Source organism: Pseudophryne corroboree, chromosome 3 (genome assembly GCF_028390025.1).
Source record: "Pseudophryne corroboree isolate aPseCor3 chromosome 3, aPseCor3.hap2, whole genome shotgun sequence".
Lineage (NCBI taxonomy): Eukaryota > Metazoa > Chordata > Amphibia > Anura > Myobatrachidae > Pseudophryne > Pseudophryne corroboree.
In genome coordinates, this window is record NC_086446.1 from 630,915,764 (window position 1) to 630,943,554 (window position 27,791).

Below are 27,791 nucleotides of genomic sequence, written 5' to 3' on the forward strand. Positions count from 1 at the left end.
TGACCCGCCACCATGTTTCCTATCGCAGGCAACGTCATCGGCTGGCCCTGAAAACTGCCATGACACGCCTGCATTTTTCCGATCACCTCCCCGCCCAGCGCCGATATGCCGCCCCCTGGACACCCATTGCTTGTCAATTACCATTCGATAGCATCCTTCCGGTGTGTGATTGCATGGTGAAGGGTCGCACACACGTAGTATGGCCGGTGCGCGTGTGCAGACCCTATGGACGCGGTCGCGGACATCTCTGAATAAGGTCCTTAGTGCTTATTGTGTGCACCTGCATTTTTTCTTTCTTTCGATGTCAGAGAGTAGAGACATGTATGGATTGTTGGAGCCGGTGGATTAGGTACCATGCTAATTGTAGGAACTGCTCTGTATTTTTGGTCCATTCGTTTTTTTTTTTAACTAGATCTTGCATAGAATTTAAATTTTGTCTATACAGATCAATGCTTACTGATCTAATGTTGGCTTTCCATTCACAGTGGTGCAGTTGGGAAGGCAATCAGTATTGTGTTTTAACACAGGGATAAGTAACGTGCGGATGTCAGCTGCTGTGGAGCTACATATGCCAGCATGCCCTGTCATAGTTTTGTTGCTGGGGCATGCTGGAGTGGCAGACATTGATTACCAGTTTTAACAGATTGCCCGTACAATATAGCATTTTAACTACCCTATACTACGTATAAATACTAGTTACTAGCCCGACAGAATGAAGGAACAACATAGCAGTAATTTAATCGCCGGCGGCTGTGCGTGGCCGAATGGAGCAATATTTGAGTTGCGTTTTCAGTTACCATCTAGTGGAGCCAGTGCGCAAAACACTGCATAGAGGTGAGACGCAATGTTAGTCTTTTATTACTGTATATAGGATAAATACCTTCTAAAAGATCTTAACATGTATAGTTTGGAGCAGAGATGGGAAAGGGGGGGCATGATAGAAACTTTCAAATATATCAAGGGTTTTACCAAGGTACAGCAGGGAGACATTTTTCAAAGGAAGAGAAGTATTAGAACACGAGATGTGCTGAGACAGGAGGGAGGAAGGTTCAGGGGAAACTTGAGGAAAGATTACTTCACAGAAAGGGTAGTGGACAAGTGAAATAGTCTCCCTGCACATGTGGTAGAGGCTAAAGGGCCCCTTACAGCACAACGATATGTCTGAGGATGAAGTCAGATGCGATTTCTCTTGAACTCCCCCGGAACCTTCCCGGGAGTGATTCCATACCATTTTGTACTATTTTTGCATAAGATATATTGCATACGATTGATCAAGCCGCGATAAATCACATGCAATATATCATAAGGCATACAATTGTACCATAATATATATCTGATGGGCTGGATTAGAGGGCTTCCGCTGATGGGAGTCCTGGAGAATGCCAGTCAAACTTGTGCGATATATCGCATGCACAAAAAGAACACTATTTTCCATCCGATTCCATGCGATTCGGATAAATCAATCGTGCAGCACTAGCAATCTAGGTGATCCGATCCGACACTCACGGGGTCGCGGATTGGATCGAAAACACATACGATTTGACAGTCTTCATACGATATATCGTCCCGAAATCGTATGAAATCGTGCAAAATTGTTGTGGTGTATGGGGCCCTTTAGACAGTAGAGCAATTAAAACATACATGGGATAGACATATGGATATCCTTACAAAGAAATAAGACTCAAAAAGGATTCGAGGTAACAATATGGTTAAAAAAAGGGACATACTAGATGGACCAAGTGATTCTTATCTGATGTCACATTCTATAGTTCTAAGATACATTTACACATGTGAAATGGGGACAAATAAGACACACTTTGGATCTGTCCAACTTCTGCTTCAATCTGATAGAACATCCTCTTTTGAACTAAATACTTCCCCTTGTAGGGATGGCCATTGCAAAATGGATGTTGAACAGTGGTGTCGATGTCACCACCGCTACTTGCCTTGCAATTCCATCTAGATGATGGTTAAACTACGCATACTGTAGTAGGAGCTGAGATTTTGTGCATTGTGCAGTCAAGCTCTACTGAGGACACAGCCTCCTTGTGTTTGCAGTTCAGTGGATGGGATGAACCATCGGATTGGCCTCCGGAAACCTGGGGGTCTATTTACTAAGGGGTCTATTCACGAAGTAGTGAAAATAGTGGAGAAGCAAGCCTGTAGAGAAGTTGCCCATGGCAACAGATCAGCTGCCCTGTGCAATTGTATAGTATGCAAATTATAAATGTTACTTCAATGCTGATTGGTTACCATGGGCAATTTCCCCACTGGCTCACTTATCCACACTTTTCACTGCTTCATACATTGGGCCTGATGTATTAACCTGGAGAAGGAATAAGTGATAAACCAGTGATAAGTGCAATGCGATAAATGCACCAGCCAATCAGCTCCTGTTAATTTACATATTAGAGCTGATTGGCTGGTGCGTTTATCACCTTGCACTTATCACTGGTTTATCACTTCCTTATGCCTTCTCCAGGCTAATACATCTGCCCCGTTTACCCCTGAGAGAAAGTGGATGGAGATAAAGTACAGATGGGTCCACGTTTATCTTGACCTTTATAGCAGCCAGTCAGCTCCTAGCTGCCATGTTACAGGCTGCGTTTGAATGACAGGAGCTGGTTGGCTGGTACGTTTTCTCCGTCCAAAGCTTAGTAACTAGACCTCTGATATACCACGTTGTCAACCATTGCAAACCTGTTATTGAATGAGAAAACGATTGCCATCAAATCGGGGAGATTTGTAGTTACCAACCATTGCTTTCCTGATGCCAATCTCTACTTTCTTGTAAAGGTAGCCCCATATCCCATCTTACCTCAGAGCAGTCCTCACAAAATTGGAACAATCTGGAGGCATAATTGACGGTGAGGTGTGTGCATTATGCCAACTATGGGCCTAATTCAGACTTGATCGCTAGCAAGCGATTTTTGCACTGCTGCGATCAGATAGTCACCGCCTATGGGGGGAGTGTATTTTAGCTGTGCAAGTGTGCGATGCATGTGTAGCAGAGCTGTACAAACAGATTTTGTGCAGTCTCTGCGCAGCCCAGGACTTACTCAGCCGCTGCAATCACATCAGCCTGTCCGGGCCCGGAATTGACATCCGGAACCCTCCCAGCAAACACTTGGACACTCCTGCATTTTTCCAGACACTCCCTGAAAACGGTCAATTGACACCCACAAACCCCTTCTTCCTGTCAATCTCCTTGTGATCGCCCGTGCGAACGGATCCGTCGCACAAACCCATCGCTGAGCAGCGATCCGCCTTGTACCCGTGTCACTGCGCATTGCGGTGCATACGCATGCACAGTTTGGACCTGATCGCCTACTGTGCAAAAACGCAGCCTAGCGATCAGGTCTGAATTACCCCCTATAACTCGTATCGTTTTAAACTATTTGTAATAATTTCTTTTCTGAGAAAATGTAGGTCACGTAATTACTAGTGTGGCTTCCCTGTAATCTTCTATTACCTTAGAATCTGCGAGCTTTCCCTTGTTTTCCCTTCCTGTCCTAGTCCAATGTATCGCAAGAATTTCCCACTGGTCAGTGATGACTGATGGTTCCAAACAACGTATTTAATGAGGTTGATTCTTTACAACAGAAGAATTTAAGACACTTGCAAAAATAGGATTATTTAACTCTAACAACACAACCTAAAGTGTCAACAACAATGCAACCCATTTAAACAAGATTTATTATACTGGAACCCTTGTCGATGGTTGTAACGACTCTCTCCTGTATCGGGTCCCCTAAATGCAAAAGAGGTTAGTTAAATCCTTACAACATTTACTATACAATAAATTTCGAGTGAATCAACATGTAATTTACCTTCTCTATCAGCTAAATAAAGCCAGACCCTTATACTTCCTCTACAAAACAAGTAGACCAGTATGGCTGCTGCCAACTGTTTAGGTAGCTACCTTATCCCCAATATAATGTCCCGATTGGTTGGAGTACTCTACCTTTCGTTGGTGCACATTTAGATAGTACTTTAATAATGACCCTCCGATAAGTCTGAGTCACTGGGGAATAGGTTATGTCTCGGAGGGGTGGACAAATAAAGCTACTGAGTGAGCCACAATAAAGCCGATATATATATATATATATATATATATATATATATTGGGCAGTGGGAGTATGGCGCCACAGGTGTGTGTGAAATAGATAAGTATAACAGAATCAGACACTCCTTAAATAATTCAAGGCGTCGGCTAACCCTTAAGTATTAGGCAGGGATAAACTGCCTTGGCTAAAATGTAAAAAAAAGGGGGGATAAGGGTTTCAGCGACCAACGGTGTCTAGTAAAATATGATAAGTATGCGGAGACTAACTGGATACGTAAAAAATAGCAGTATATTTATTTGTACAGAAATAAAACCAAGGTATAGTATAAAACCAATTGTAATAAATGTCACGGTGGGTTAAAAGCCGGAGGATGTATGCTAAAAATTAATACCGAATAAAAGGATAACTAAAACAATAATACAGATAATAAAAAGGCAATGATGGTAAAATATATATATATATATTTCAGTAACGGGTTTGTGGTATCCTCTGGGTGAAACCTCCACCCCTAGTTCCTAGCAAGGCTAGACTGGACTGATTGGGTCTGATTCAGAATCCCTATCCTCATGTAGACTTCTTAACGTTAGCTGGACGAATCGTCTATGATAATGTAGGCTTTCTTTTGTAATCCTGCTCTGGCTCTATCGGTACTCTGCTGTAGCCAAAAACAACTACGTAAGGCGTCACTTCTTAGCTGACTATGGTGTCAGTGATAACCTCAGGACAGGTAACAATAGCCAATGACTCCTCAGCTGGTGACGATCACTATTAGATTCTTGCTGAAGAATATTCCTAGCGACTGCTGAGACGAATACACAGAGGTTAAGAACGCTGTAGCGGATACTCTGTTATTCTAAACTCCTTTGTAGGACCTTTCCTCCTGACTCATCGTATATGGTCTATATATATATATATATATATCTGGAGCAGTATAAGTTCAGTGGTGACTACTGTCATACAGCACTCGTCATCCTTCCGGAAAGTTCCCTAGGATAGGAGTTTTACACGTAGGTCTGTATCTCTTAGTTTGGGTAGGAGTTTAGGGGTCCTATATTTCCTGGGCTAGATTAACGCTGCGGAATATCTATAACATATATATATATAGCCAAGGTCTTCATAATGCAATGAGAAAATAATTCCTCTCTGGGCGCCGCAAATGAGCTGCAAAGGAAAGTATTAAATAGACCACCAATGTATACAAACTTGCAAAAAAGAAAAAAGTACGATCTCACTTTTGCGCTCAATGTCCCAGAAATCCGGTTTTGTCACAATGGACAGATGTAGTCCGTTCAATATGAAAAGGAAAAAAAATGCAACATAGTGTAATACTGCAATGAGAACGGGTCTTTCACCACTGTGTGATGCAGGGAATGGAAGTGTAGGTATAGTCCCAAAAATGGAAAGTTCAAGCTTCCACCTCCTTTTCAAAGGCACCCAACGTGATATGCAGGATTTATGGTGATAAACGCTTACATGTGTGCTTACTTCTGTAAGGCGTGATGAAAACTCATAAAGGTTTCTTTTGTAGGCCTTGAACTCTCCTCACATGGGTGGATGGACCCCAATATCCCTCGTAACAAATCAGAGCCAGAGATGCAATCCAATTAGGACAAGGACACTCTCTTTATTATAGTACAAACTAAGGTAAACAGAAGAGTCATACCATGACAAAAAATAAAATACAAGGAAGATCTCAGTGCGCAAAGATATAGCTGCTGGATAGCACCCCTTTTCTACAAAGAAGGTTCCCAAATCCTTCACCACATGTGACAAAGAAAAAGTATGAGTAAAGGGGACTTATCCTGCGCTCCGCTATGTGTTGTCGTCTCAAGAGATTCCCAGAATCGTTTGGAAATTCATATGGGTAACATATAGGAAATAGGAAGAGATTTTGTGTACATAGTGAAATACCGTTTTGTATTATAGGTATAACATGAGCGTTTATTTAATACAAATAGTAAAAAGCCATATATGATGCACTACAATATATGGATACACAAAAATACACAGTGGATAGATGTACAGTAGTTATAGCAGCCTTTGAAGCTGAGGTGGGGAGTAATGAGGGAAATTACCAGATGTTGAGAACTGAATGAACAGTTCTAAGCCAGCTTGCGGGTTAATTTGGTGCAGGGAAACCCGGGAATCCCCTGAGCCTCGCCGTACTGGAACAGATATTTTCTCTCCTGCTGCCCTCCTCAGCGTCCTGTATTCACCGACGCGTTTCTACCTCTGACTGAGGTCTTTTTCAAGGTGTATTAGCTTGAGCTGCTAGCATGTGTTTTTAAATCATCCCTAACCAATCATACCATAGATGCAGCAGCTGGGCCCTATACAAGTTAATTATCTAACCGTGTCCCGTGGTCCGCTGCTGCACGCTATGATTTCCGGATTAGTCCTCGTTGTCATGGTAGTGTTTATCAACTACCGGCATGTACTTCCGGAAAGCCTCTATGTTTCCATGGTGACCGATGTGTCCTTCCCAGTTATGGTTCTTCCCGTCTCCTCGTTCGTAATACCCCCATTCGTCCGTCTATTCGGGACCTACTCTTCTCGTTTGTGTTCACTTGCTGGTAGGAGGTATCCATATCGGGATATCTGGAGAAAGTGTCCGTAACCCGATTCGCGGAGTAGCGTCGCGTCACTTCCTGTGACGTTTTCCTTACTTGGTCTGTCCTTCTAATAGCGTAACGTCACTTCCATTGACAGACCTAAACAAAGAGGGGGATCCTATGTTCCTCTGTGTCCTCAGTGATCGGGGGAATTAGAGGAAAATATAGACAAAGTTTGAGAAACACTATACATATCAGCAAATTCTTTCAATATAATCTTATGTTAAAAAAATCTTATGTTAAAATATTAAAAAGACTTCATGATTAAGAAAAGGGAAGGTGGTATTGATCAGTTCAAAATTTCTATCTCTTTCCACAATCAATCCACTTCCACATCTGGAAATAAGACAATGTATGAACCTCTAAAAGAACTTCATAAAAACCATTTGATCTCAAAGTCACAATTAATACCCCCAGGCTTTAGTGTCCCTAGCTGGCATCTGAGGAATATTAGAAAATCGCTCACCACCCATGCCCTATCAGAACACTTCCGCGTAGTCCATCAAAGTAAATGCAGTGCAATCAAACAGTTTTGCGGCATACGATACATTAAGGGCGACTGGAGACGCAAGGATATTGCTGCACAGTTGGCCAGAGCAGAAATGAGGGCAATATACCAGCTAGGGACACTAAAGCCTGGGGGTATTAATTGTGACTTTGAGATCAAATGGTTTTTATGAAGTTCTTTTAGAGGTTCATACATTGTCTTATTTCCAGATGTGGAAGTGGATTGATTGTGGAAAGAGATAGAAATTTTGAACTGATCAATACCACCTTCCCTTTTCTTAATCATGAAGTCTTTTTAATATTTTAACATAAGATTTTTTTAACATAAGATTATATTGAAAGAATTTGCTGATATGTATAGTGTTTCTCAAACTTTGTCTATATTTTCCTCTAATTCCCCCGATCACTGAGGACACAGAGGAACATAGGATCCCCCTCTTTGTTTAGGTCTGTCAATGGAAGTGACGTTACGCTATTAGAAGGACAGACCAAGTAAGGAAAACGTCACAGGAAGTGACGCGACGCTACTCCGCGAATCGGGTTACGGACACTTTCTCCAGATATCCCGATATGGATACCTCCTACCAGCAAGTGAACACAAACGAGAAGAGTAGGTCCCGAATAGACGGACGAATGGGGGTATTACGAACGAGGAGACGGGAAGAACCATAACTGGGAAGGACACATCGGTCACCATGGAAACGAAGAGGCTTTCCGGAAGTACATGCCGGTAGTTGATAAACACTACCATGACAACGGGGACTAATCCGGAAATCATAGCGTGCAGCAGCGGACCACGGGACACGGTTAGATAATTAACTTGTATAGGGCCCAGCTGCTGCATCTATGGTATGATTGGTTAGGGATGATTTAAAAACACATGCTAGCAGCTCAAGCTAATACACCTTGAAAAAGACCTCAGTCAGAGGTAGAAACGCGTCGGTGAATACAGGACGCTGAGGAGGGCAGCAGGAGAGAAAATATCTGTTCCAGTACGGCGAGGCTCAGGGGATTCCCGGGTTTCCCTGCACCAAATTAACCCGCAAGCTGGCTTAGAACTGTTCATTCAGTTCTCAACATCTGGTAATTTCCCTCATTACTCCCCACCTCAGCTTCAAAGGCTGCTATAACTACTGTACATCTATCCACTGTGTATTTCTCTATCGTCCTAAGTGGATGCTGGGGTTCCTGAAAGGACCATGGGGAATAGCGGCTCCGCAGGAGACAGGGCACAAAAAAGTAAAGCTTTACTAGGTCAGGTGGTGTGCACTGGCTCCTCCCCCTATGACCCTCCTCCAGACTCCAGTTAGATTTTGTGCCCGAACGAGAAGGGTGCAATCTAGGTGGCTCTCCTAAAGAGCTGCTTAGAGAAAGTTTAGTTTAGGTTTTTTTCTTTACAGTGAGTCCTGCTGGCAACAGGATCACTGCAACGTGGGACTTAGGGGGAAAGTAGTAAACTCACCTGCATGCAGAGTGGATTTGCTGCTTGGCTACTGGACACCATTAGCTCCAGAGGGATCGAACACAGGCCCAGCCGTGGAGTCCGGTCCCGGAGCCGCGCCGCCGACCCCCTTGCAGATGCTGAAGCGTGAAGAGGTCCGGAAACCGGCGGCTGAAGACTCCTCAGTCTTCATAAGGTAGCGCACAGCACTGCAGCTGTGCGCCATTTTCCTCTCAGCACACTTCACTGGGCAGTCACTGAGGGTGCAGAGCGCTGGGGGGGGGCGCTCTGAGAGGCAAATATAAACCTTATACAAGGCTAAAAATACCTCACATATAGCCCATAGGGGCTATATGGAGATATTTAACCCCTGCCTGACTGGAAAAATAGCGGGAGAAGAACCCGCCGAAAAAGGGGCGGGGCCTATCTCCTCAGCACACGGCGCCATTTTCTGTCACAGCTCCGCTGGTCAGAACGGCTCCCAGGTCTCTCCCCTGCACTGCACTACAGAAACAGGGTAAAACAGAGAGGGGGGGCACATTAATGGCTATATATATATATATTAAAGCAGCTATAAGGGAGCACTTAATATAAGGATATCCCTTGTATATATAGCGCTTTGTGGTGTGTGCTGGCAGACTCTCCCTCTGTCTCCCCAAAAGGGCTAGTGGGTCCTGTCTTCATTAGAGCATTCCCTGTGAGTTTGCGGTGTGTGTCGGTACGTGGTGTCGACATGTATGAGGACGATATTGGTGTGGAGGCGGAGCAATTGCCAAATATGCAGATGTCACCCCCCAGGGGGTCGACACCAGAATGGATGCCTTTATTTGTGGAATTACGTGATGGTTTATCTTCCCTTAAACAGTCAGTTGAGGACATGAGGCGGCCGGACAATCAATTAATGCCTGTCCAGGCGCCTCAAACACCGTCAGGGGCTGTAAAACGCCCTTTGCCTCAGTCGGTCGACACAGACCCAGACACGGGCACTGATTCCAGTGACGACGGTAGAAATTCAAACGTATTTTCCAGTAGGGCCACACGTTATATGATTTTGGCAATGAAGGAGACGTTACATTTAGCTGATACTACAGATACCGTAAAACAGGGTATTATGTATGGTGTGAAAAAACTACAAACATTTTTTCCTGAATCAGAAGAATTAAATGACGTGTGTGATGAAGCGTGGGTTGCTCCTGATAAAAAGTTGATAATTTCAAAAAAGTTATTGGCATTATACCCTTTCCCGCCAGAGGTTAGGGCGCGCTGGGAAACACCCCCTAAGGTGGACAAGGCGCTCACACGCTTATCCAAACAAGTGGCGTTACCCTCTCCTGAGACGGCCGCACTTAAGGATCCATCAGATAGAAAGATGGAAGTTATTCAAAAGAATATATACACACATGCAGGTGTTATACTACGACCAGCTATAGCAACTGCCTGGATGTGCAGTGCTGGAGTAGTTTGGTCAGAATCCCTGATTGAAAATATTGATACCCTAGATAGGGACAATGTTTTACTGTCGTTAGAACAAATAAAGGATGCATTTATCTATATGCGTGATGCACAGAGGGATATTTGCACACTGGCATCTCGGGTGAGTGCTATGTCCATTTCAGCCAGAAGAGCCTTATGGACACGACAGTGGACAGGCGATGCGGATTCAAAACGTCACATGGAGGTTTTGCCGTATAAAGGGGAGGAGTTATTTGGAGTTGGTATATCAGACTTGGTGGCCACGGCTACTGCCGGGAAATCCACTTTTTCACCTCAAGTCACTCCCCAACAGAGAAAGGCACCGACCTTTCAACCGCAGCCTTTTCGCTCCTACAAAAATAAGAGAGCAAAGGGCTTGTCGTACCTGCCACGAGGCAGAGGAAGAGGGAAGAGACACCAACAGGCAGCTCCTTCCCAGGAACAGAAGCCCTCCCCGGCTCCTGCAAAAACCTCAGCATGACGCTGGGGCCTCTCAAGCGGACTCGGGGACAGTGGGGGGCCGTCTCAAAAATTACAACGCGCAGTGGGCTCACTCGCAGGTAGACCCCTGGATCCTGCAGATAATATCTCAGGGGTACAGGTTGGAATTAGAGACGGATCCTCCTCATCGTTTCCTGAAGTCTGCCTTACCAACCGTCTCTTCCGAAAGGGAGAGGGTGTTGGAAGCCATTCACAAGCTGTACGCTCAGCAGGTGATAGTCAAAGTACCCCTATTACAACAAGGAAAGGGGTATTATTCCACTCTATTTGTGGTACCGAAGCCGGATGGCTCGGTAAGGCCTATTCTAAATCTGAAGTCCTTGAACCTCTACATAAAAAAGTTCAAGTTCAAGATGGAGTCACTCAGAGCAGTGATAGCGAACCTGGAAGAAGGGGACTTTATGGTATCCTTGGACATCAAGGATGCGTATCTACACGTTCCGATTTACCCCGCACACCAGGGGTACCTCAGGTTCATTGTTCAAAACTGTCACTATCAGTTTCAGACGCTGCCGTTCGGATTGTCCACGGCGCCTCGGGTCTTTACCAAGGTAATGGCCGAGATGATGATTCTTCTTCGAAGAAAAGGCGTATTAGTTATCCCATACTTGGACGATTTCCTAATAAGGGCAAGGTCCAGAGAACAGCTGGAGACAGCTTTAGCACTATCTCAAGAGGTGCTAAGACAACACGGGTGGATTCTGAATATTCCAAAATCCCATTTAATCCCGACAACTCGTCTGCTGTTCCTAGGAATGATTCTGGACACGGTTCAGAAAAAGGTTTTCCTTCCAGAGGAAAAAGCCAAGGAGTTATCCGATCTGGTCAGGAACCTCCTAAAACCAGGAAAAGTGTCAGTACATCAATGCACAAGAGTCCTGGGAAAAATGGTGGCTTCTTACGAAGCAATTCCATTCGGCAGATTCCATGCAAGAATATTCCAAAGGGATCTGTTGGACAAATGGTCAGGGTCGCATCTGCAGATGCACCTGCGAATAACCCTGTCACCAAAGACAAGGGTGTCACTTCTGTGGTGGTTGCAGAAGGCTCACCTATTAGAAGGCCGCAGATTCGGCATTCAGGATTGGATCCTGGTGACCACGGACGCCAGCCTGAGAGGCTAGGGAGCAGTCACACAAGGAAGAAACTTCCAGGGAGTATGGACGAGTCTGGAAAAGTCTCTTCACATAATATTCTGGAACTAAGAGCAATCTACAATGCTCTAAGCCAGGCGGAACTTCTCCTGCAAGGAAAGCCGGTGTTGATTCAGTCGGACAACATCACGGCGGTCGCCCAGGTAAACAGGCAGGGCGGCACAAGAAGCAGGAGTGCAATGGCAGAAGCTGCCAAGATTCTTCGCTGGGCGGAGAATCACGTGATAGCACTGTCAGCAGTGTTCATCCCGGGCGTGGACAACTGGGAAGCAGACTTCCTCAGCAGACACGATCTTCATCCGGGAGAGTGGGGTCTACATCCAGAAGTCTTCAACATGTTAATAGACCGTTGGGAAAGACCAATTGTAGACATGATGGCGTCTCGCCTCAACAAGAAACTGGACAAATATTGCGCCAGGTCAAGAGATCCACAGGCAATAGCTGTGGACGCACTGGTAACTCCTTGGGTGTACCAGTCAGTGTATGTGTTTCCTCCTCTGCCGCTCATACCAAAGGTATTGAAGATCATACGGCAAAGAAGAGTAAGAACAATACTAGTGGTTCCGGATTGGCCGAGAAGGACTTGGTATCCGGAACTTCAAGAGATGCTCACGGACGAACCGTGGCCTCTACCTCTGAGAAGGGACCTGCTACAGCAGGGTCCCTGTCTTTTTCAAGACTTACCGCGGCTGCGTTTGACGGCATGGCGGTTGAACGCCAGATCCTAAAAGGGAAAGGCATTCCAGAAGAAGTCATTCCTACCTTGATTAAGGCACGGAAGGAAGTCACCGTGAAACATTATCACCGCATTTGGCGAAAATATGTAGCGTGGTGCGAGGATCGGAGGGTTCCGACGGAGGAATTCCAACTGGGTCGTTTCCTACATTTCCTGCAATCAGGATTATCTATGGGTCTCAAATTGGGATCCATTAAGGTTCAAATTTCGGCCCTGTCAATATTCTTCCAAAAAGAATTGGCCTCTGTCCCTGAGGTCCAGACTTTTGTCAAGGGAGTACTGCATATACAGCCTCCTGTGGTGCCTCCGGTGGCACCGTGGGATCTAAATGTAGTTTTAGATTTCCTCAAATCCCATTGGTTTGAACCATTGAAAAAGGTGGATTTGAAATATCTCACATTGAAAGTGACTATGTTACTAGCCCTGGCCTCTGCCAGGAGAGTATCTGAATTGGCGGCTTTATCTTATAAAAGTCCTTATCTAATCTTCCATTCGGATAGGGCAGAACTGCGGACTCGTCCGCATTTTCTCCCTAAAGTGGTATCAGCATTTCATCTGAACCAACCTATTGTGGTGCCTGCGGCCACTAGCGACTTGGAGGACTCCAAGTTGTTGGACGTTGTCAGAGCCTTAAAAATATACATTGCAAGGACGGCTGGAGTCAGAAAATCTGACTCGCTGTTTATATTGTATGCACCCAACAAGTTGGGCGCACCTGCTTCAAAGCAGTCGATTGCTCGTTGGATTTGTAACACAATTCAACTTGCACATTCTGTGGCAGGCCTGCCACAGCCTAAAACTGTAAAAGCCCACTCCACAAGGAAGGTGGGCTCATCTTGGGCGGCTGCCCGAGGGGTCTCGGCATTACAACTCTGCCGAGCAGCTACGTGGTCGGGGGAGAACACGTTTGTAAAATTTTACAAATTTGATACCCTGGCAAAGGAGGACCTGGAGTTCTCTCATTCGGTGCTGCAGAGTCATCCGCACTCTCCCGCCCGTTTGGGAGCTTTGGTATAATCCCCATGGTCCTTTCAGGAACCCCAGCATCCACTTAGGATGATAGAGAAAATAAGAATTTACTTACCGATAATTCTATTTCTCGGAGTCCGTAGTGGATGCTGGGCGCCCATCCCAAGTGCGGATTATCTGCAATACTTGTACATAGTTATTGTTAACAAATTCGGGTTATTGTTAAGGAGCCATCTTTAAGAGGCCCTTTCTGTTGTCATACTGTTAACTGGGTTTAGATCACAAGTTGTACGGTGTGATTGGTGTGGCTGGTATGAGTCTTACCCGGGATTCAAAATGCCTCCCTTATTGTGTATGCTCGTCCGGGCACAGTACCTAACTGGAGTCTGGAGGAGGGTCATAGGGGGAGGAGCCAGTGCACACCACCTGACCTAGTAAAGCTTTACTTTTTTGTGCCCTGTCTCCTGCGGAGCCGCTATTCCCCATGGTCCTTTCAGGAACCCCAGCATCCACTACGGACTCCGAGAAATAGAATTATCGGTAAGTAAATTCTTATTTTTTGTGTATCCATATATTGTAGTGCATCATATATGGCTTTTTACTATTTGTATTAAATAAACGCTCATGTTATACCTATAATACAAAACGGTATTTCACTATGTACACAAAATCTCTTCCTATTTCCTATATGTTACCCATATGAATTTCCAAACGATTCTGGGAATCTCTTGAGACGACAACACATAGCGGAGCGCAGGATAAGTCCCCTTTACTCATACTTTTTCTTTGTCAGAAGAGTCATACCATATGGGAAAAAGGCAGGATGATGTTATAGCGGATAGCAATGGATCCGGATACCAATAGCTATTTATTCCCCACTATGGATATGCAGATCTGTCACCCACAACAAAACACTGTGTCGACGCGTTTCGACGCTATGCAGCGTCTTTTTCAAGATTCACAGTGTATGATCACTATAAACACAAATTGTGATTAAGAACTAGGCCCCAATGGACCAATGATAAACATGCAATTAATTGTATAATTCACCATTTTTACAATTTATACAAACATTTTAAAAAACATTTTAAAAAACACTGTTGCCATATAGCAACAATCATTAAAAGAATTAGCTTCATTATAAATCTGGTCAAACAAGTTTAAACATCAAACTAGTTACATACCCCTGGAATGCAGCGTGTCTTGCCTGTTCAGGTAGAAAGCAAACATGGCTAAAGTTATGTGTTTAAATAGGCAATGGTCTGATTGGTGTAAATCTAGTCCACCAATCAGAGTTGGGATAGACAGATGACTGACACTTTTATAATATTTACCCAGTGTTCAATGACGCGCATTACGTCAGCACGTCATCGCGTCAGTGTCTCCCTGCAAACGTATCGCGCTAACACAAACGCGATTCCCCAAGGAATTCCTTGGGGAATCGCGTTTGTGTTAGCGCGATACGTTTGCAGGGAGACACTGACACGATGACGCGCTTACGTGCTGACGTAATGCGCGTCATTGAACACTGGGTAAATATTAGTCATGTGTTGTAGGGTTACCACGTGACTCGCGAGTCACATGACCCGCAACATACCAAAAGGATTAACGATCAGATGTGCTGTGAATGAGAATTCACATTGGCTTATAAAAGTGTTAGTCATCTGTCTATCCCAACTCTGATTGGTGGACTAGATTTACACCAATCAGACCATTGCCTATTTAAACACATAACTTTAGCCATGTTTGCTTTCTACCTGAACAGGCAAGACACGCTGCATTCCAGGGGTATGTAACTAGTTTGATGTTTAAACTTGTTTGACCAGATTTATAATGAAGCTAAATCTTTTAATGATTGTTGCTATATGGCAACAGTGTTTTTAAAATGTTTTTTAAAATGTTTGTATAAATTGTAAAAATGGTGAATTATACAATTAATTGCATGTTTATCATTGGTCCATTGGGGCCTAGTTCTTAATCACAATTTGTGTTTATAGTGATCATACACTGTGAATCTTGAAAAAGACGCTGCATAGCGTCGAAACACGTCGACACAGTGTTTTGTTGTGGGTGACAGATCTGCATATCCATAGTGGGGAATAAATAGCTATTGGTATCCGGATCCATTGCTATCGGCTATAACATCATCCTGCCTTTTTCCCATATGGTATGACTCTTCTGTTTACCTTAGTTTGTACTCTAATAAAGAGAGTGTCCTTGTCCTAATTGGATTGTATCTCTGGCTCTGATTTGTTACGAGGGATATTGGGGTCGATCCACCCATGTGAGGAGAGTTCAAGGCCTACAAAAGAAACCTTTATGAGTTTTCATCACGCCTTACAGAAGTAAGCACACATGTAAGCGTTTATCACCATAAATCCTGCATATCACGTTGGGTGCCTTTGAAAAGGAGGTGGAAGCTTGTCCATTTTTGGGACTATACCTACACTTCCATTCCCTGCATCACACAGTGGTGAAAGACCCGTTCTCATTGCAGTATTACACTATGTTGCATTTTTTTTCCTTTTCATATTGAACGGACTACATCTGTCCATTGTGACAAAACCGTATTTCTGGGATATTGAGCGCAAAAGTGAGATCGTACTTTTTTCTTTTTTGCAAGGTCTTCATAATGTCTCTCCTAATATCTAGCCAGGGTGATGGTGTAGAAACATCTGATATTAGGGAACTGAGTGGCTGATGGGAATGCTGTGAGAGTTCGGGTTAAGTACCTTAATAGGGACTCCAGCTGCTGCTCCTGCACCGCCTGTTCTGGTAACAGGGCCGCCTACCGCTGTTCTCTCTGGCCGTCAGCCGCCGCTCCGCCTTCCAGACCGCCTCCGCCTTCCAGACCGCCTCCGCACCTCCTCCAGGCGTGTCCGCAGGCCGTCAGCCGCACCTCCGCTCTTCTTCCCGGCTGTCAGTCAGCCGCCGCTCCGCCTTCCAGCCCACCTCCGCACCTCCTCCCGGCGTGTCTGCAGGCCGTCAGAAGTACTTCCGCTCTGCACCGCTGCCTGGCTCACCGCTCGGTTAGTTGTATTCTGCCGGGGTCAGACTCTCTCTCCTCTGGGCTGCCTGTCGGGTGATGCGGGGAATCTCACTCTCTGTGCCACACTGAGGATTCAGCGACCGGAGCCACACAGTCCCGCTTCTCCTTCTCGGGACCTCCGGGGGTAAGTGCGCCAGTGACGTGCGGTGAGGTCACTGGTTGGGGAGGCACTGGCAGCTAACAAGCCCTCCCCCCCCGAAAAAAAAAAAAAAGTGTGGTCCCCCAACACATCAGTAAAACCAGTACTAGTCAGAACCAGCCGGGGGGAGTAATGACATAGCAGGGGAGACACTCAGTGTGGTGTCCCCCTGCCATAACATTGATCTGCCCCACCCCCAGCCAGTCAGCCCAGGGTTGGAATTCCTCGGAAAGTGGGAACCCCAAAAAATAAAAATGGGGCCCCCCCTCCCGAGCAATAACCAGCACTGCTATGCCCCGCACCCCTGGTGGCGGTGGGTGCGGGGTTCATTGTGTGTTAATATTGTTCTTTACAGGTGGCCTACAGGTCCCAGCAAGCCTGCCCCAGCATGCTGGCACTTGGAGAACCACAAGTGCCAGCATGCCCGGACATAAAGGGCCCGCTGGCACCTGTAAAGAAAATATTAAAATAAAACACCACACGTCTTGAAAATAAGCTTTATTAAACTGGGTCTTCACCTGGGGGCGGCGGCCTTTAAGCTCTTTTGCGTGGCCGCCGCCTTCCCAGGGCTTCCGGCGTCTTCACCTGGTGGGCGGCGGCTGCTAAGCTCTTTTGCATAGCCGCCGCCCAGCCAGGACTTCCGGCGTCTACTCTCTTCAGGAGCTCTTCACTGCTCCTCCTCCGCCGTCGGACTGACTCTCCTCCGCCTCGCGCTGACTTATATAAGTCAGCCGGAGGGGGTGGGGCGATGACGCGGCGAGCCGTGATTGGCTCGCGGCGGCCATCTCTGGCATCTCCGCTGCCAAACTCTGCAGGATAAAGGTAAATTTCCGCCGCCGCACTCCGCCACCCGCACCACCACCGCCGCCGCACCACCGCCGCCTGCACCATCGCCGCATCCAGCCGCCAGCGTCGCCGACACAGTGATTGGCCAGCGGATCCGTCACTGGATCCGCTGTCAATCACTGTGGCCTCACTGACAGGGACGTGCTTTCATAGGTTGAAAGCACGTCCCTGTAGGAAAGCGGCACCACTAATGGTGCCGCTTTCCCATATATTTTCAATGGGCTTTTACAGCCCATTGGCTAGTCCCCGCCCGTGCCCGCCCCCCGCTCCCCATACTTTCACCAGTGACAACGGGAGGCACCACGATCGGTGCTTCCCAAACACATACAGAGGGGAGCAATGCAAAGAATAATATTAAGAAGATACATATGACACAGAATATGTGTCATATGCATCTTCTTTGTATTATCTTAATCATTAATGACAGGGGAGGCACTGCCTCCCCTGACTGCACGTCCCTGAAGTGCGCAGCTCTTTTTCTTAACGGCTGTCCGAAGGCACGAGTCTCGGTGTAGCCGGCGCGTGGATTTGATCCAACAGTCTTTTAACCACGCGCTGGCCCCCTGCACCTGTCCAACTACTGCCAGCAGTATGCACTATATGTGGCCACAGGCACCCATTTTTCCACTGTCACCAATGTATACAGTTTATACTGAACACAGCGTCTGTGCTATTATATGTATATACCAATATATATATATATATATATATATATATATATACACAATAATATATACAATTATTATTTCACAAAGAGTCTAATAACCATACGTATGGAGTCCACAGCCAGGTGGAATGCGGCGGGGGTGTCACATATTTATCTGTCACTTTTCTCCAGTAACACGTCTGTGTGAGTATCTTTGACGTAGAAGCTGCGGCCCTTGCTGGGCAGCACTATGACGTTATACACAGTTGTAGGACGTCACAGTGTGTGTGCTGAGGGCACCACACCCTGCTCCTGCTGCTGCCGCCGCCGGGCAGAGACTCGCACTCCCATCCGGCGCCTCATCCGCCAGCCTCGGAACAAGTCATTCATAAGAATAGGCCTGTGGGCCCGCTCTCCCATAGGCTGCCGTCTCCGGGCCAGGAAGCCCCCGCCCCCGCCTGTCCCTCCTTCTCCCAGATGCCGGACGCGTCTCCCACTAACTTCTCCTCGCCCGCCCGCTCTCCTCCCGCTACCAGAGACTGAGCTGCGGCCACAGGGAGAGCGGGGACGGCACGCAGCAGCCGCGGAGGACACTCGCACCCACTGACCGGGGACAGTCGCCAGCTAGGAGTTGTCCCAGTGCATCATGTGAGTACTGAACGTGGAGTAACCTGCCCCCAGCTGGTGCCAGTCTAGGTGCCCCAGAGCCTGGGACTTTGCTGGGGCACTATCCGCTGGGGTTACAGCAGGCTATTAGGAGACCGGGCATGTATTGGTTTTGTCCTGGTACCTCTCAGTACCTGCTGTGTACTCTGCTAGCTGGGTGTTTGCAAAGTCTGCCATGTTAGTCACTGCTTGTGTGTGTGTGTGTGTGTGTGTGTGTGTGTGTGTGTGTGTGTGTGTGTTACTTTTCCTAACTTTCCAGCAAGTAGTGGCTGCTGTGAGTGAGCAGCAGTGTGTTATTATGTGTGAGCTTGCTGTGTGTGTAGTATATACATTAGGGAGGTATACCCCTTCTGCTAGGAGACTGTACTGTCACATGGACTCCACTGTTTTTCCAACTTCACCATGTGCAGCAGCTTCTGTGTAAATTGCTTGTTGTGTATTTATTTTATTTTATTTTTGTGATAGAAAACAATTTAATTTCACGATTCACTTTAGTTGTCTAGGATCTTGTCCGCAGCAAGAAGTCTCATTTACTTTATAAACAACTATAGTTTTAACAGTTGTCTGGCAGATTATCTTTGTTTTGGTGGACTGGTCTGTAAGCTGTCGCATTTATTTATATGTGTCATGGTGGCTTTCAGATGGCATTGAAAACTTTTATTCTTAGCAACTGGTGGGAAAGAAAAGTATTCTGTATTCTAAAGCATTGTTCCAAGTGGCAGTGTTGCATTTGTGTTATACTGTATGTATTATAATACGGTGGGAATGAGGGCAGGTCCATTATAGTGCTAATAGCTCAAACATGACTTATTCTTACCATACCAAATATATTTATTTGTGGACTTGACCTACAATCAGGGCCGGTGCTAGGGTGTTCGGCACCCCCCTGCAAACTGTAAATTTGCGCCCTCCCATACTTCACAAAGGGACAGCGCCTGTCGAAAAAGGGATGTGGTCTCACAAGGAAGGGGCATGGCCACACAATTGTACCCCCATTTAAAACGCCTCCAGTAGTGGCGCTGCTTACACATAACACCGCAGTTGTAGGGGTGGTATTTTGATATGCCGGCTGTTGGGATCACGGCACTCAGTATACCGGCGCCGGAATCCCGACAGCCGGCATACCGTCCACGACCCCCCTGGAGGGAGAATAAATAGTACGCGCCCGCAGCGAGCTCGCAAGGGGCTCTTTTGTGCTCGCCCCACTGCCGGTATGCTGGAGGTTGGGATCCTGGTGCCGGTATGCTGGGCGCCGGGGCCCTAACCAGCGGCATAACATAGTACACCCAGTTGTAGCACAGCTTACACATAACGCCACAGTTGTAGCACCACTTACACATAACGACCCCAGTAGTAGCACTGCTTACACATGACTTCAGTAGTAGCGCCGCTTACACATAATAAACCCAGTAGTAGCGCAGCTTACACGTAACGCCCCAGTAGTAGCGCAGCTTACATGTAACGCCCATAGAAGGGCAGTTTATTCACCCCCCCACCCTCCCCCGCACACATACATAAATACACATACTTACATATACACACACACACTTTCTCACTTAGGCCCAGATTTATCAAATTTATCAAGCCTTAGAGAGTGATAAATTGCATGGTGATAAAGTACCAACCAACCAGCTAGCTCCTAACTGTCATTTTTCAAACACAGCCTGTAACATGGCAGTTGGGAGCTGATTGGTTGGTATTTTATCACTGCAATTTATCACTCTCCAAGGCTTGATAAATTTAGGTCTTACTCTCCCTGGCTGGCAGGATCTGGAGCAGCATGTCCTCCTCTGTGGCACTGCAATCTGATGGTCTTGTGTAGCTCCGCCCCCTCCATCCGTGTAGCTCTGCACCCTCCATCCGATCAGTCACTGTCACAGGAGGGGAGGGGGAAAGGAGGCTTTCAGCTGCCGGCGCCGCTGCCTGTCATGCAGTGACAGGCACAGCAGCCGGCAGCAGCAGGGGGCCCAGGCGCAGCAGCGGGGATGCAGAGCAGGTAGAGCGCGTCTCCTGCCTGGCGCCTACCTGCACTGCATCCCTTTGCTGAGCGGGTAGCGCCAGGCCTGTCTACAGTATATGACGTGGTTCAACATGGAATAACTTAATCACCTGTTAAGCAAACAGATATCCTAATGCAAATGTTGTCACATAGGTTATCCATTGCTTATCATGTTGCAGCCTAGTAGACATACCAGGGGAAAAACTGCTGTGACCTGGAGCAGGATTTAATTACACAACAGTGTTTAAACCTCAGCCCCACTCTTCATTGTCAGTTTTGTTTTTGTAATTTCTTGTACGACAGCTGGGTATAGCTTTGCACCATATGGAAAAGTTCAAATCTGTTTGCTTCCATGTATTTGTTCTCATAGGAAGCACATTTTTTATTATTTTCATTTTATATGGATTCCGTATATTTCAAGCCATGAATGTCTCCTATGTCGCACTGTGACCTGCCATGTTTGCTGTCCATAGTTTAGCACTATTGGAGAAAAGTAGGGGACACAGTAATACTAATAAGCTTATAATTAGAAAGTATTTCATGCTGCATAAAGAATGTGCTGGTTTGCTAGTGGAGAAAATCTTTACAGAAAATTCATCCAGTTATGTTACTAGTTTGCTTACGTTAAAGACTTATATACACAAGCGTTCATGTTCTTAAGCCTGTAAAATGCCTTTTAAGGCTGATAATCCTAAAAAATATTGGAATGGATCTGCACAATCACAGTTTCTGGCTAGCATTTACTTAGTGTCAATTTCAACACTACCTGCAGTGTTCAGGAGTGTTATTGCTCTAATTACTTCTGCAGGAAGACTTTGAGAACATAACTTGAGCTGTCAGTTAAAAGGAACACAAAGTACAAGATTTGGTTTTTTAATGCATTTTTTTTCCCCAAGAAGCCATGGCCTCTTTCCTGTTATCTGACTATTTCAAGTTTGTCTAGACTACTTTTATTGTATGATATTGTACAAATATACTTTAGTTTTTGCAAAGCTCTCCACCTATATTTGCAGAACATTTGTCCACATTGCAGTATTCTAAATAATATACAGTAATAGAATCGGGTTTGTCGCTATGGGCAAATTCTTCACTTTTCCACTCTTAATGCATTTTCCCCATAGTCTATAATGTCAAACTACATAGCAGTCACTTGTAGTATACACGGGGCACTGTACCATAGATTACGATTTGTGTTGTTAATGCCCGCAAAGCCAACCACACTGTTTATTTTTTCATACTTTTACTAAGCTCTTGTAAAAATGTTTATGTAGATGTGTTTTGCCAAGGGAACGATTTGGTGTGGTCACACTAAGATCAGTATGTCATCCATAAATTTACTTTTGTTCTAAAAATAGAATGTAAACTTGAACCTTATGTGTGCTCTGTCGAAATCCCTATTCTTCCCTTCTTTTCTCCATTGTCTTATGATCCGTTATCCCACTTATTTACTGTGTGTTTGCAGATGGGACAAACTTTAACAAAAAAAGTGTTTTGGAAAGACACACAAGTATCTATACTGTTGTAGCTGTGAGACTGGTTTGACTACGATTCTCAAGTTTAATTAAATCTGAGCAAATAGCTTAAGAAGCACACAAACCTGAATATCCAGTTGAAAATGGAGCAGGCATCTACCTTCTCATACTAGCTGGCGGGGGTGATCTAGCAGGATCATAGGATTAGAACTTAGATTCTCAATCTCGGCCCTCAGAATTCCAAACTGTCAACATTTTCCAGGTAACCCAGCAGGTGTATTTATTACTCACTGACACATTTTAAAGGTAGACAAGTGGAGCTAATTATCTCACTTGTGATTCTGTGAGGAGACCTGGAAAACATGCACTGTGTGAGGACTGAGTTTGAGAACCTGTGTATTAGAAGGATGCTTCTAATGTTTACTACAATCATTTATGTGTATATCGTTCAAGTACGCTTTTGATTGCCAATTAAGACTTAGTTCTGAGTCGGGCACAGTGGTGTCCATGTGTGCTTTTCGCATGGTCGAACGTCCGCACATCTATGCTAATACCACTGCTAGTCCTTTCCTTGTGTACGTCCATGCGTATGTGCTAGGGTGAGATGCTCACTTTAAGCATCTTCAGAAGCTTCAGTCATGTTTGGTGTTTATACATGCCACTGTCAGTCACAACATCAAAACCTGCACCAACCGTATGTTAGGTGCAGATTCTCTATCTGAGTATGGCATCCAATGTGAGCGATTAAGTGACACTCCCATAAAATGGACCATTTCCCTTGTCACCGCCCTGGAAAGCCCAATATATTTTTAATACACATGTGCGTGTGCCTGAAATTGCAAATTCAACTCTGTACGAACATAGCGTGCCTCTTTGACAACTGATTTTCATATCTGACAAAAGAAATGTGTTGTGTGCTACGCATGACGAAGCCACCGCTTAAAGCATAAATATAAGCTATTCATTCTTATACAAATTGAGAATATGATTTCAGAAATCCAATGACAGTTTCTCTGACGTCCTAGTGGATGCTGGGGACTCCGTCAGGACCATGGGGAATAGCGGCTCCGCAGGAGACAGGGCACAAAAGTAAAAGCTTTAGGATCAGGTGGTGTGCACTGGCTCCTCCCCCTATGACCCTCCTCCAAGCCTCAGTTAGTTAGTTAGATTTTTGTGCCCGGCCGAGAAGGGTGCAATCTAGGTGGCTCTCCTAAAGAGCTGCTTAGAGTAAAAGTTTGTTAGGTTTTTTATTTTCAGTGAGTCCTGCTGGCAACAGGCTCACTGCTACGAGGGACTTAGGGGAGAGAAGTGAACTCACCTGCGTGCAGGATGGATTGGCTTCTTAGGCTACTGGACACCATTAGCTCCAGAGGGAGTCGGAACACAGGTCTCACCCTGGGGTTCGTCCCAGAGCCGCGCCGCCGACCCCCCTTGCAGATGCCGAAAAGTGAAGGTCCAGAAACGGCGGCAGAAGACTCTTCAGTCTTCATAAGGTAGCGCACAGCACTGCAGCTGTGCGCCATTGTTGTCAGCACACTTCATAGCAGCGGTCACTGAGGGTGCAGGGTGCTGGGGGGGGGGCGCCCTGGGCAGCAATGATAGTACCTTATTCTGGCTAAAAATACATCACATATAGCCCCTGGGGGCTATATGGATGTATTTAACCCCTGCCAGGTCTCAGAAAAACGGGAGAAGAAGCCCGCCGAAAAGGGGGCGGGGCCTATTCTCCTCAGCACACAGCGCCATTTTCCCTCACAGAAATGCTGGTGGGAAGGCTCCCAGGCTCTCCCCTGCACTGCACTACAGAAACAGGGTTAAAACAGAGAGGGGGGGCACTTATTTGGCGATATGTATATATATATTAAAATGCTATAAGGGAAAAACACTTATATAAAGGTTGTCCCTGTATAATTATAGCGTTTTTGGTGTGTGCTGGCAAACTCTCCCTCTGTCTCCCCAAAGGGCTAGTGGGGTCCTGTCCTCTATCAGAGCATTCCCTGTGTGTGTGCTGTGTGTCGGTACGTGTGTGTCGACATGTATGAGGACGATGTTGGTGAGGAGGCGGAGCAATTGCCTGAAATGGTGATGTCACTCTCTAGGGAGTCGACACCGGAATGGATGGCTTATTTAAGGAATTACGTGATAATGTCAACACGCTGCAAGGTCGGTTGACGACATGAGACGGCCGGCAAACAAATTAGTACCTGTCCAGGCGTCTCAAACACCGTCAGGGGCTGTAAAACGCTCATTTACCTCAGTCGGTCGACACAGACACGGACACTGACTCCAGTGTCGACGGTGAAGAAACAAACGTATTTTCCTTTAGGGCCACACGTTACATGTTAAGGGCAATGAAGGAGGTGTTACATATTTCTGATACTACAAGTACCACAAGAAGGGTATTATGTGGGGTGTGAAAAAACTACCTGTAGTTTTTCCTGAATCAGATAAATTAAATGAAGTGTGTGATGATGCGTGGGTTTCCCCCAATAGAAAATTATTGGCGGTATACCCTTTCCCGCCAGAAGTTGGGGCGCGTTGGGAAACACCCTTTAGGGTGGGTAAGGCGCTCACACGCTTATCAAAACAAGTGGCGGTACCGTCTCCAGATAGGGCCGCCCTCAAGGAGCCAGCTGAGAGGCTGGAAAATATCCTAAAAAGGTATATACACACATACTGGTGTTATACTGCGACCAGCGATCGCCTCAGCCTGGATGTGCAGCGCTGGGGGGGCTTGGTCGGATTCCCTGACTGAAAATATTGATACCCTTGACAGGGACAGTATTTTATTGACTATAGAGCATTTAAAGGATGCATTTCTATATATGCGAGATGCACAGAGGGATATTTGCACTCTGGCATCAAGAGTAAGTGCGATGTCCATATCTGCCAGAAGATGTTTATGGACACGACAGTGGTCAGGTGATGCAGATTCCAAACGGCACATGGAAGTATTGCCGTATAAAGGGGAGGAGTTATTTGGGGTCGGTCCATCGGACCTGGTGGCCTCGGCAACAGCTGGAAAATCCACCTTTTTTTACCCCAAATCACATCTCAGCAGAAAAAGACACCGTCTTTTCAGCCTCAGTCCTTTCGTCCCCATAAGGGCAAGCGGGCAAAAGGCCAGTCATATCTGCCCAGGGATAGAGGAAAGGGAAGAAGACTGCAGCAGGCAGCCCATTCCCAGGAACAGAAGCCCTCCACAGCTTCTGCCAAGTCCTCAGCATGACGCTGGGGCCGTACAAGCGGACTCAAGTGCGGTGGGGGGTCGTCTCAAGAGTTTCAGCGCGTAGTGGGCTCACTCGCAAGTGGACCCCTGGATCCTACAAGTAGTATCCCAGGGGTACAGACTGGAAATTCGAGACGTCTCCCCCTCGCAGGCTCCTGATGTCTGCTTTACCAACGTCTTCCTCCGACAGGGAGGCAGTATTGGAAACAATTCACAAGCTGTATTCCCAGCAGGTGATAATCAAAGTACCCCTCCTACAACAAGGAAAGGGGTATTATTCCACACTATATTGTGGTACTGAAGCCAGACGGCTCGGTGAGACCTATTCTAAATGGGAAATCTTTGAACACTTACATACAAAGGTTCAAATCAAGATGGAGTCACTCAGAGCAGTGATAGCGAACCAGGAAGAAGGGGACTATATGGTGTCCCTGGACATCAAGGATGCTTACCTCCATGTCCCAAATTGCCCTTCTCACCAAGGGTACCTCAGGTTCGTGGTACGGAACTGTCACTATCAGTTTCAGACGCTGCCGTTTGGATTGTCCACGGCACCCCGGGTCTTTACCAAAGTAATGGCCGAAATGATGATTCTTCTTCAAAGAAAAGGCGTCTTAATTATCCCTTACTTGGACGATCTCCTGATAAGGGCAAGGTCCAGAGAACAGTTGGAAGTCGGAGTAGCACTATCTCAAGTAGTTCTACGACAGCACGGGTGGATTCTAAATATCCAAAATCGCAGCCGTTTCCGACGACACGTCTGCTGTTCCTAGGGATGGTTCTGGACACAGTCCAGAAAAAGGTGTTTCTCCCGGAGGAGAAAGCCAGGGAGTTATCCGAGCTAGTCAGGAACCTCCTAAAACCAGGAAAAGTGTCAGTGCATCATTGCACAAGAGTCCTGGGAAAAATGGTGGCTTATTACGAAGCGATTCCATTCGGCAGATTCCACGCAAGAACTTTTCAATGGGATCTGCTGGACAAATGGTCCGGATCGCATTTTCAGATGCATCAGCGGATAACCCTATCTCCAAGGACAAGGGTGTCTCTCCTGTGGTGGTTACAGAGTGCTTATCTTCTAGAGGGCCGCAGATTCGGCATTCAGGATTGGATGCTGGTGACCACGGAGGCCAGCCTGAGAGGCTGGGGAGCAGTCACACAGGGAAAAAAATTCCAGGGAGTGTGATCAAGTCTGGAGATTTTTCTCCACATAAATATACTGGAGCTAAGGGCAATTTACAATGCTCTAAGCTTAGCAAGACCTCTGCTTCAAGGTCAGCCGGTATTGATCCAGTGGGACAACATCACGGCAGTCGCCCACGTAAACAGACAGGGCGGCACAAGAAGCAGGAGGGCAATGGCAGAAACTGCAAGGATTTTTCGCTGGGCGGAAAATCATGTGATAGCACTGTCAGCAGTGTTCATTCCGGGAGTGGACAACTGGGAAGCAGACTTCCTCAGCAGGCACAACCTCCACCCGGGAGAGTGGGGACTTCATCGGGAAGTCTTCCACATGATTGTGAACCGTTGGAAAAGACCAAAGGTGGACATGATGGCGTCCCGCCTGAACAAAAAACTGGACAAGTATTGCGCCAGGTCAAAAGACCCTCAGGCAATAGCTGTGGACGTTCTGGTAACACCGTGGGTGTACCAGTCGGTGTATGTCTTCCCTCCTCTGCTTCTCATACCCAAGGTATTGAGAATTATAAGACGTAGAGGAGTAAGAACTATACTCGTGGCTCCGGATTGGCCAAGAAGGACTTGGTACCCGGAACTTCAAGAGATGCTCACAGAGGACTCATGACCTCTGCCGCTAAGAAGGGACTTGCTTCAGCAAGTACCATGTCTGTTCCAAGACTTACCGCGGCTGCGTTTGACGGCATGGCGGTTGAACGCCGGATCCTAAGGGAAAAAGGCATTCCGGAAGAGGTAATTCCTACCCTGGTCAAAGCCAGGAAGGAGGTGACCGCACAACATTATCACCACATGTGGCGAAAATATGTTGAGTGGTGTGAGGCCAGGAAGGCCCCATGAAGAAAATTCAACTCTGTCGTTTCCTGCATTTCCTGCAAACAGGAGTGTCTATGGGCCTCAAATTGGGGTCCATTAAGGTTCAAATTTCGGCCCTGTCGATTTTCTTCCAGAAAGAATTGGCTTCAGTTCCTGAAGTCCAGAAGATTGTCAAGGGAGTACTACATATACAACCCCCTTTTGTGCCTCCAGTGGCACTGTGGGATCTCAACGTAGTTCTGGGATTCCTAAAATCACATTGGTTTAAACCGCTCAAA

The 27,791-nt window shown here is 46.3% G+C and overlaps 1 protein-coding gene across 4 annotated transcripts in view; it reads left to right on the forward strand.

Moving 5' to 3' along the window:
• SGMS1 (sphingomyelin synthase 1) overlaps positions 1-27,791 on the forward strand; it is a 622,085-nt gene that overhangs the window by 516,916 nt on the left and 77,378 nt on the right. The window contains exon 1 of one of the 4 annotated variants that reach the window (XM_063961725.1): positions 18,454-18,788. The exons of the other annotated variants lie outside the window; for them this stretch is intronic. The gene's annotated coding sequence lies outside the window, so the exon portion shown is untranslated. Of the gene's footprint in view, positions 1-18,453; positions 18,789-27,791 lie in introns of those variants that run through there. 4 annotated transcript variants of the gene reach the window in all.